Here is a 10,675-nt window from a genome sequence, read left to right on the forward strand (position 1 = left end):
TGCTCTACTGCTCATTGGTAGCCTGTGCTCAGGGTCTGTCCACCTTCTTCAGTTCCACTAGTGATCCGTGTGGGTGATGTGCCCACTGAAGCCATATAAGTCAATGAGTTGAGTGCTACTCTATGGCTCATGCAGCCCTCCTACACCTCTTCCACTCTGACCACTTTCCCCTAACATCAGAAACTGCCTACTTTAATCTATAGGGAATCATGTTTGCTGGATGTAAATATAAGGATGGCAGAGGTCATCGTTTTATGTTTAGGACCATATCAACCAATGAGGCCGCAGACTAAGAGCTTTTATAGAGGTTATTTTGGCTTCTAATACCTACCCTTCTGTTTTAAAGTATGGAAACATTAAGGGGCAGATTTACTAAGGGTCGAATATCGAGGGTTAATTAACCCTCGATATTCGACCAGGAACTAAAATCGTTCGACTTCGAATATCGAAGTCGAACGATTTAGCGCAAATCCTGCGATCGAACGATCGAAGGATTATTCGTTCGATCGAACGATTAAATCCTTCGAATCGAACGATTCGAAGGATTTTAATCCAACGATCGAACGAATATCCTTCGATCAAAAAAACGCAGGCATCCTCTCCTATCCAATGTCATGCAGATATGGGATAAATGCCGTACAAAATACTTGCTTACCTCTTACCCGTCTCCCCTCCTACCTTTAATTAACAACCCTGCCTTCCCTCCCGGAATGCAATCTAATAATCTACAGAGATGGTTGATAGAAGGAAACCTCCAGCTCCTTCACTTCATAGAAAATAAAGCCCTTGTCTCCAAAGACAAATTACAAAACTTAACACCGTTCACGCAGTTGGACCACTTGAAATTCGCACAGATTTCCCACTATTACCACAGTTTGGGAGGGTCACAAACACTGGGGCGGGACCTTACCAAATTTGAAACAGCATGTACGTTGCTTGACCCACCGACACACGCAATCTCCCTCTTATACAAATTACTTCAACTACCAACGAATTGGGGGTCGGTGTCCTTCATCAATAGATGGTCTAGAGAACTAAGCACTCAGTTAGAAGATATCCAGATTGAAAATATGCTATCCAAATTACTCAAGAGCTCGAGATGCTGCCGTATTCAAGAATTAAACTATAAGATAGTTACTAGATGGTACTATACACCCTCTAAGATACAACACATATACAAAACTTCGAACGGCAATTGTTGGCGATGCAACAGAGAAAAAGGAACTTTACTCCATATATTCTGGACGTGCTCCCTCATAAAACCTTTCTGGGAAGAGGTCTGTCTACTCTCAGGTCAAATTTTGGGAGTTGCTCTACCAGCGAACCCTCTAAAAGTACTACTATTCCACAACCCTCAGCCAGTAGTGACCTTCAACACGGGTTTAGAACCACACTTACTGAACGCAGCCAAACTCCTGATACCTTTACATTGGAAAACCACATACGTCCCCACCATTAAAGATTGGTACAAAAAAATTTCGGAAATATGCAGATTCGAGGAACTGTCCTCTTCAAATCCAGACCAGATCTCTCAATTCACCGCGGTCTGGACTCGGTGGTTCCTTTTCAAGGACACTGACTCTTATAAAACAACACAGTAGGGATAATTATGGTCGTTACATTCCTGTTGCACTTACCCATCCACCCCCTTGCTCTATCTCTTTTCCCCCCAATTCTATCCCATTTCATTCTCCACAATACCGCAGCTTTTCTCCTAGCTAATGGCTATCCGACAGGCCAGGTGTGCCTCGACAGCTCATCTTCACGGGTACATACTCTTGGAAGATGGTTATAATCTCTATGCAGTAATTCGTACAAAATACTGAATGTTTATACAAGCTGTAACCGTCTCCAGCCATTTCTACCTGTATTCATAAAGCTTTGTATTGCTGGAAGTTTATAATAAAGTTTTTCAAAAAAAAAAAAAAAAAAACGCAGGCAAGCCTATGGGGACCTTCCCCATAGGCTAACATTGAGTTCGGTAGCTTTTAGCTGCCGAACTAGGGGGTCGAAATTTTTTTTAAAGAGACAGTACTTCGATTATCGAATGGTCGAATAGTCGAACGATTTTTAGTTCGAATCGTTCGATTCGAAGTCGAAGTAGTAGTCGAAGGTCGAACTAGCCCATTCGATGGTCGAAGTAGCCAAAAAAACACTTCGAGCTTTGTAAATGTGCCCCTAGGGGTCAAATGCAACTAGGAAGAAAGTGTGACATTGCCAAAATGGAGCGCCCACCCATTTCGGTCATTACACTTCAACCCATCACATGGCCCCCTGAAATGGAGCACAGTGACCGGTGGCCCCCTCCATGAAAACAGCACCTCCAACATTTGGTGGTGTGGGAAGCATTGCCCCTACCTGCCCCTTAACTTGCATGTCATTGAGATGCACTAATAGGAGTCAGGCAATGTATGCAATGGGGCCTCTAGGTACAGGTATAGGATCTGTTATCCGGAAACCTGTTATCCAGAAAGCTCCAAATTATGGGAAGGCCATCTCCCTCAAGCAAATAACTCTAATTTAGAAAAGTGATTTCCTTTTTCTCTGTAATAATAAAACAGTACCTTATACTTGATCCAAATGAACATATACATAATCCTTATTGGAAAGAAAACCAGCTTATTGGGTTTATGTAATATGTACATGATTTTCTAGTAAACTTAAGGTATGGAGATCCAAATTACAGAAATATCCCTTATCCAGAATACCCCAGGTACCAAGCATTCTTTATAATAGATCCTATACCTGTACTGCCTGACTTATGGTAGTTCGGAAGGACAGGAGTGGCATGCACCCAATGATGTTGCGCCCTGTTAAAGCTCTGTCCATTTCTGTCAAGATGTGGAGTGAAGCCAGACCCTGGACATGACAAGTGCTCTGTGCATGAACAATAAGGGGGTTATTTACTAAAACTTGAATTCATCACATATTTTTATTAAACCAAGCTCGACCAAAGTGCCATCCACGAATTTTATCATAGTTATCAATAAAATAACTCAAAAAAGTCAGGTAGGGGAAAAAAAATTTCGTGCTATTTTTTTGTGTACATTGACTAGGGAATAGTCCAAAATTCGATTCGAATTTGAAAAAAATTTGAATATCGAAATTTATCATGTACTGTCTCTTTAAAACTTCGATTTCACCATCTAATACCTGCCGAATTGCTGTTTTTAGCCTATGGGGGACCTCCTAGAACCTATTCGGAGTCAGTTTTAGAAAAAACTTTAAATTGAATATGATGTAACTTTGATTCGTACCATTCGAATTCAAATAAAAATGGTTTATTCACCCGAAAAAAAAAACCTATTTTTTTTAAATAAATTTTGGTTGGTCTTTTTTTTATTTGAATTTTGAAGTTTTTTTTCGACATTCAACAATTGACAAATCTGCCCCTTAGTGTCCTTGCACTTCTGCCGTGGGTCTAGATAAATGACCCCTTTATTCGTGGATCTTTTATATTACATAGTTACATAGTTACATAGTTAAGTCGGGTTTGAAAAAAGACCAAAGTCCATCAAGTTCAACACCTCAAAGTCACCTTGGCTGTATAGAAGCACTTGGCCTTTGTATAGTCATGGAAAGCCAATAGAATGCTGAGAGCGTCTAATTGTCAAAGACGTAAGTAACAACAGGGGCTGCGTAAACCGGGCTTTATTGATGCAGCAATTGCTCATGATACAGATATAAAGTATTTACACTGGAGATTTAGATTTCTGCACCTTCTACACCTTTCCTTTTCTCCTTGTGCCCGAGCCTCCTGGTGAACTTTCTGTAAATCTCGTGTTGGATCCTCATGAAAGTGAAATGCGCAAATCGCAGTCTCCCGTCTTGACGGTCACCAGGCACAGGTAGTGTTTAATGTGCTGCATCTCTAATTAGACTTTCTCAGTAACAAGGCCCCTCTGTTTTATTCTTCAATACAATATTGATCCTTTATTCCTGAAAAACACTGCATTAGCCAAGATAAGAACAACTGAATTAACAAAACTTTGAAAGTGAGGAATATATTACCCTTCAGGATCACCTCAAAGCCCGACGTCTGCAACCAAGACATTGTTTATGAAATTGCTGGCCCCTTAAGGGCAAGGCCAGAAGTGGCGTTTTTACTCAGTCGGGCGTAAATACGCCACTGAAACCACACTCAACATGCGTTTTTCAGCACGTACGTTTCTTTTCCAAACAGGGTCGGACTGGACATTGGGGGGCCCACCGGGTTACTAACCACCAAGCCCCCCCTGCGTTTATGCGCACATGCCGGCGTGCACGACACGAGTGCACAAACGCAAATGTCGAAGCGTGAACGTACATGCATGGATGCCGATGCATATATACTACTGGTGCCACAATTCAATTTATTTGGGGGCCCGGAGATCGGTTGGAGGGGGGCCGGGCCCACCGGGTTTTTTCCCGGTGTCCCGCCGGCCCAGTCCGACGATGTTTCCCAACATGCAATTCACCTTGTTCTCGTTCTCTATAATTCTGCTGGCTAGAAATAGATATGCTATTTAAAAAATCGAAAAAGCTAATTACATGCAAAATGGAGCAGGAATGATCGTCAACGTAATTACGTCACCCGACTAATACGCCATAAAAATGTATATACACCATTTATCTCGCGAGAATTTGAACGCCGTATTTAAAGTACACTGCGTATTTACGTAAAGTGTGGTTTCAAACGTGCAGATCCCATGGAGTCTATTGATCTGGTAGTTTCTTGACGTATTGGCGTTTCTGCTGAAAAACACCAATACTGGCGCCCCCTGGTGGATTTCGGCTTGCAAGCGCGCGGTGAGAATTGCCATAGTGCGTATTCCATTTGTTTCGGTGGTGGTGCAGTTTATGCGTATTTACGCCCAGAGCAGAGCTTTTTTAAAAACGTAACGTAAATACGCCACATCTGGCCTTGCACTTACAGACATATGTTTGGCCGGTATTGGGTAATAGTAGTGGTGTGTTTTTATTTACGTGTTTTACTGTTTCCAAGGTTGCAAAATTGGACAAAATTTCATCCAGTTGCAGGACATGTACCCACGTGTACACAACCCCCTGCAGGACTCTACTTTGGATCTGTATTTTAGCCCCAAAAGTCTTTCCGAAGACGATGCGACAGCCTTTGATTTTATGTGCCGTTCTGATAACTTTAAATCATATGACTAGAAAAATGACAATTTTGTCCATTGTTGAGGATTTCAAGTCAAATTTTTTTAGACAGTTCACACTAAGGCGAAATACAAGCGTAAACCCTCTAAATGGAAATGCGAGTGACTGGCCAGGAACAGCTTGCCAGAGCTTAAAACCTAGAGGGAGCCTTGAGCAGAAACATACGAAATCATTTGAAGGAAAGAAAAATCCTAAGCCTCCAAACAGCTGCGTGGAGACAGGCGGCGGGATTAGGTGAACCCTCTGCCATCGCTGAAATGTAAAGTGAAAAAAATTCAAATGTAAAATCATGAAAGTTTAGAGTCGAAGGAAATTGCATTCACAGGGGCCAGTGAGTAGAGTTAACCGGAGGGGGGGATGTTAAAAAAAAGACAAATAGAAACCTCCGGTCGCTTCTGGGCCAGCGGCAAAACAGAAATATCAAACTGTGGCAACTGCGGGGGCTGAAATGAATGCACAGAAAGGTCGGGGAGTTGCAGTCAGAAATACAGCAGGAAAACGGCAGAATATCTTAGGGAACTAGCGAGTGTATTTGAAAATAAAACAAATAATTTAGTACATACCAAACACAGTGTCCCCAAAATAAAACAACAGCACTCATGGTTGTAAGGCATTTTGGATGTTTGGTTAATCCCCTTGACAAAGGAGATGGTGTCCGGAACTTTGGGGTATTCTCCCACACACCAACTTGTCTGCCTTACAAGCCTGAGTGCAGGCCGCTTAAGGGGCAGATTTATCAAGGGTCGAAGTGAAAATTCAAAGTAAAAAAATTCAAATTTCGAGCTATTTTTTGTGTACTTCGACTAGGGAATAGTCCAAATTCGATTTGAATTTGAAAAAAATAAATAAAAAATTGGAATATTGAAATTTATCATGTACTGTCTCTTGTACTCTACTGATGTGCTGTATCAGGGGCTGCACGTGGGGTGGTGGGGGACATGTGGATTCAGCCGGATGGGGGAAGCAGTAGGACATTAACATAATCCCCACAGTCAAGGTTCTCTCCTCCTGCGATGAAGGGATTGACTGACTTGGATGGCAGTTTCATAGTTGTGTAAACTTATATGTGATGCCAGTCTGGCCACAACCTTTTATTTTATAAGGTGTCAGCAAAGAGGCTGGACGTCTTGTAAGGGTCTGATAGGTTTACTTTGCTAATTTAGTGTATTCTTGCACCAAGGACAACTTGAAGGCTTTGCGCTAAGTGCAGAAGTTGGAGTAGACAAAGGGCCCTGCCCTGAAACGTTGCACTTCCGCAATTAAAACCTTTGCAATAGGTTTAATAACAGTGTCCACAAAATGGCAGCTGCCTGCTTGCTGTGATTGTGTTATTCCAAAACAGAAGGAAACAAAATTTAAATAATAAATACAGTGTAAGTAAAGTTTATTTTGCTCAACTAACATGAAAGAAAATAATTTGAAATTATTTCTTAGGGTGACAGGTCCCCTTTAAGGGTGTGCGAGATCTTCATTTTCTATTAGGAGTAGACAACTGCCCAGGGTCCATGTACATGGAATCCTTAGGAAATAAGGCTAGTTTTCCCCTAGATTTCCCTAAATATCCCCGTATCAATTCTTCCCGATCATAAAATGGTAGTGGGCTCATTCCCTGAACCAACATGATTCCAATAGGTATCATTACCTTTGGATTAGTGATATGTGGGTGCCATAAGCACAAATGATGTAGAGAGGAACTCGCTCAGCACATTTAAGTGAGGGGACGTGGACCCTGACTAGGGGTAGGTAGGTACGTGCCTTGTGTCCCCCCCCAAGCTTTGTCTATCCATAGTTCCGGCCCTGCCCAACTATAACCTGCAATTATTGTCCAAATTTCAACCCGAACCCTCCAAACCAATGGTCAACCCTACAGGTCACTATGGGTGTTGGGTCAATCAACACATCATTACTTTGGATGACTTGCAAGTGATCTGATGAAACCCAACTTGACCAGCCAAACTGTTACATTCCCTTTATAAATTCAGTTGCCCTTTTCTGCATCACCCGTATTTCCATTATGTTGTTTTGTTGAGTTAGAACCCACAGTGATTGATGAAAGGTCTGTTATGGTATGAGCAGACATTTTATCGGATCCAATATAATTGCCACTGGCAATGGACTGTTTAATTCCCACAATTTCATGTTAATGGCCGCTATGCTTTGGCTGGGTGCCCTCATTGGGAGATAATGTGGGTTGGCATTTGAATGAAGACTGGGCAGAAAGTCTTTTTCAGATTCGTTGAAGATCACTAAGGTGCACTCAACAGTACAATGTTTAACAGGGGGTAAAGGAACGTAGCAATGGCAACCTGTGGTGCAGCAGGCAGGGTTAAGTTCTGAGCTCTCACTAGGGAGGCAATGACTATGCAGATACAGATGGAGCAGATTTTATTGATGCATCTGGTGAGCACTATTCATTCAAATGGAAAAAAAGGCATGACTGTGAGCACCAGACGTTTCAATTATGACTTAACCATCTGTATTTCTGCCTGCGGCCCCTGACTACATTAATCATTATGTGTTCTCGCCCCACACAAGGTCAGAAGGTTACGCAGGCCATATCACACTTTATAATCAGCTCTGGTTGAGTTCTTTCTGAGGATTCTGGGAGTTGTAGTTTGCGGCAGCTGAAAGGCTACGGATCTGGATGATCTGCAAATGTGCCTGCAGTCGTAGTGACTTAGAGAAATATAATGTTAATGAATGCATGACATCAAGCCAAAAATGGAATTACTGTGACAAATGCGAGGAGCACACACTGAGGATGTAGACAGATGGGTCACATTAGATGTCAACATAAAAAGGCAGGACAAAAAAACAAAACAAAACAAGCAATTACAGTACTGTAAAAACGGGGATAATTTTGCCTAAAACTTTAAAATAAACCCACAGAGAGTGATCTCGCAGTAAATGACTGTTTGGGTTGAAAGCACTGAAAAAAAAGGAATTTTCTGTTATAAAAAGGAACTGAGGAATGTGCAGGATTTTAGCTTGCAGTGTGACATTCATGAACACGAACCAATTTTCACTTTTCATTTTGTATTGAGGTTTATGAAGAGGTGAGTGTGGGGTGATGCTCCTGTTGCCGGGCTTTCCTTTGTTTATGCAAAAGTTCTTAGGTACCATGCAGACTTCATATGGTGGCTTATTGGTGAAGATGATGCAACTTGTTGATTTAGCTCCTTGTTTTTCCCAACATGCGGTTGTAGGTAAGTAACAGATGTAGAGAAGCTCAAGATCAAGTTCTTCATCTCCCATCTCTACAAACCATTTCTGTATGGACCTCACTTTGAACATAGGGACATTATGGTCCTGAAACAAAGAAGAACCTTACCCAAACAGTTGCCACGAAGTAGTCACAGAGTTGTCAATCATGTCATCACATGATGTGCTGGTACTGGTATTGGCAATGATGGGTGTGACTTCAATGCTGATTTCAATGATTAGAAGGTCACTTTACATACTTTTGGCCACCTTCAGCAGGCACCTAGTCAGTAATTTATTACTAAAACTTGAGAAGACCTTTCAGTAGTATAGTAGTCCAACATCAATTAGTAACACACCAGGTAATGGAAGAATCCCAGGTGCAGTACCCTGAGCCTTCAGCAAGGGGAATGATTAGTCATAGGTGTGACTAAGGGGCAAATTCACTAAAGCGCAAAGCGCCTAATGTTAGCGCAAATTCGCCGATTTACTAACGGGCGCTGGCGCAAATTCACTAGCGAAGTGGACCTACTCTAGAGCTACTTCGCACCTTTACGCCAGGTGAAGTTGCACTTTGGCGAAGGGTCAATGTAATTACGCTAATTCACTAACTTGCGCATTTTACTGAACGTTACCTCTTGCGCCAGACTTGCCTTCGCCACCTCAGACCAGGCGAAGTGCGATAGAGTAGATAGGGCTTGCTTCAAAAATAGTTGAAATTTTTTCTAAGCCCCAAAAAACGCTGACGTTTTTTCCTTTTTCAAGGGTGATAGGCTGAAAAAGATCGTAATTTTTTTTGGGGGTACCCTCCTTCCCCCCTACATTTCCTAACATATGGCACCTAAACTATACAGTGGGCACATGTGTAGGGCAATATAACAACTCTATTTTATGTTATGAAGGTTTCCCAGGCTTGTGTAGTGTAATGTATTTGCTGCTACATATACGTCCATTGTACTTTAACTTGGCGCTGTATGCAAATTAGGCATCGCTAGCGTAACTTCGCTTTGCTTGACGAATTAACGCTTGCGCAAATTCACTACCGTTCGCCTCCTTGAGCGCAACTTCGGATTTAGTGAATTAGCGGCGCCCTGGCAAAAATTTGCCTAGCGCATTTTCGCTGCTTAGTGAATTTGCCCCTATGTGTTTGTAACATGAAACGCATAAGGCTATATACGTGACATAAATAAATTATTTTATTTTATTGCCTCGTGGAAGATTGCCTTCATTTGAGTGCCTGCTCTACACATTCCTATTGTGAGAAAGATGTAAAGTTTTTAATTCAAAACTTTTTCGACTCCTTCTGTTTCTGAATTCATCCTAATTTAACCTTGAGATGGTGTTTTAATTCCAGACCTAGTCTGCCTGCAAAACCTGCTGAGTTAATGCAGACGGCAGTCTCCGAAAACATGTGAAATTTGTGAAATGTTTTTATGCAAATCTGCGCTCTATGAACTGGCGCGACGTCTCCTCCTGTGACTGAGTGACAGCGCCGTGTTACCCCTCCATGAGACGAGCCTAAAAACTCAAAGTGATGATTGGGCGGCTGCCTTCAGGGACAGTTTCTATTCTGGGCTGCTGAGCTGGATCAGAAAAGCAGAATATTAATAGATCTCTACAATGAGCTTAGTAATGGCACATTCCATTCAGTTCTTTAGGTGCAGAAGGAAACATGTCCTGTCCAGTTCCATGCATCTGCTTTGTATTACTATTAGAAGATAATAAAGAAAAGGCCGATCCCTAGTTCCATCTACTGGAAGAGGATTCATAACAATGAAGAAGCCGTCTGTCCGGCTGTTACACTGAGCTAAGATCATGAGTGTGGGTGTCAGCCTATATATTCCTTGCTCAATGAGCTTCCTTGAAGAAGTGAACCCACACTCAGTTGTACAATATATCCACATGATTTAAGTCTTCCATCACATTTAGCCATTATCTTTACCTTAGTTGTTCTGTTAGGAGCTTGTTAATTGACCTGGTGGCGCATGGAACCTGATTAGCTTGGGCTGCCATTGTAGAGCACAACGTTGTGCCTGGAGGGTCAGAGACTGGATGTGGCCCTTTTATGCTCTTTGCCTGGTTAAAGGGACCCATACACAAAAACATCCGCTTGCATGGTGAGGTCACCATCTCTCCCCGATATGCCAGCCCTTGAGGTCCCGAAATGAGCAGATCTCTCCCCAATATGCACACTTTAAAGGACATGTAAAGCCTACTTTTTTTCTACCATGTATATAAGTTGGGCATATCTTCTCCACCCAAGCCACATCATTTCTACTGCATATACCCCTTCCATTTCCTATCACATGTCCTA

The sequence above is a fragment of the Xenopus laevis genome, chromosome 2L (assembly GCF_017654675.1).
Source record: "Xenopus laevis strain J_2021 chromosome 2L, Xenopus_laevis_v10.1, whole genome shotgun sequence".
Classification (NCBI taxonomy): domain Eukaryota; kingdom Metazoa; phylum Chordata; class Amphibia; order Anura; family Pipidae; genus Xenopus; species Xenopus laevis.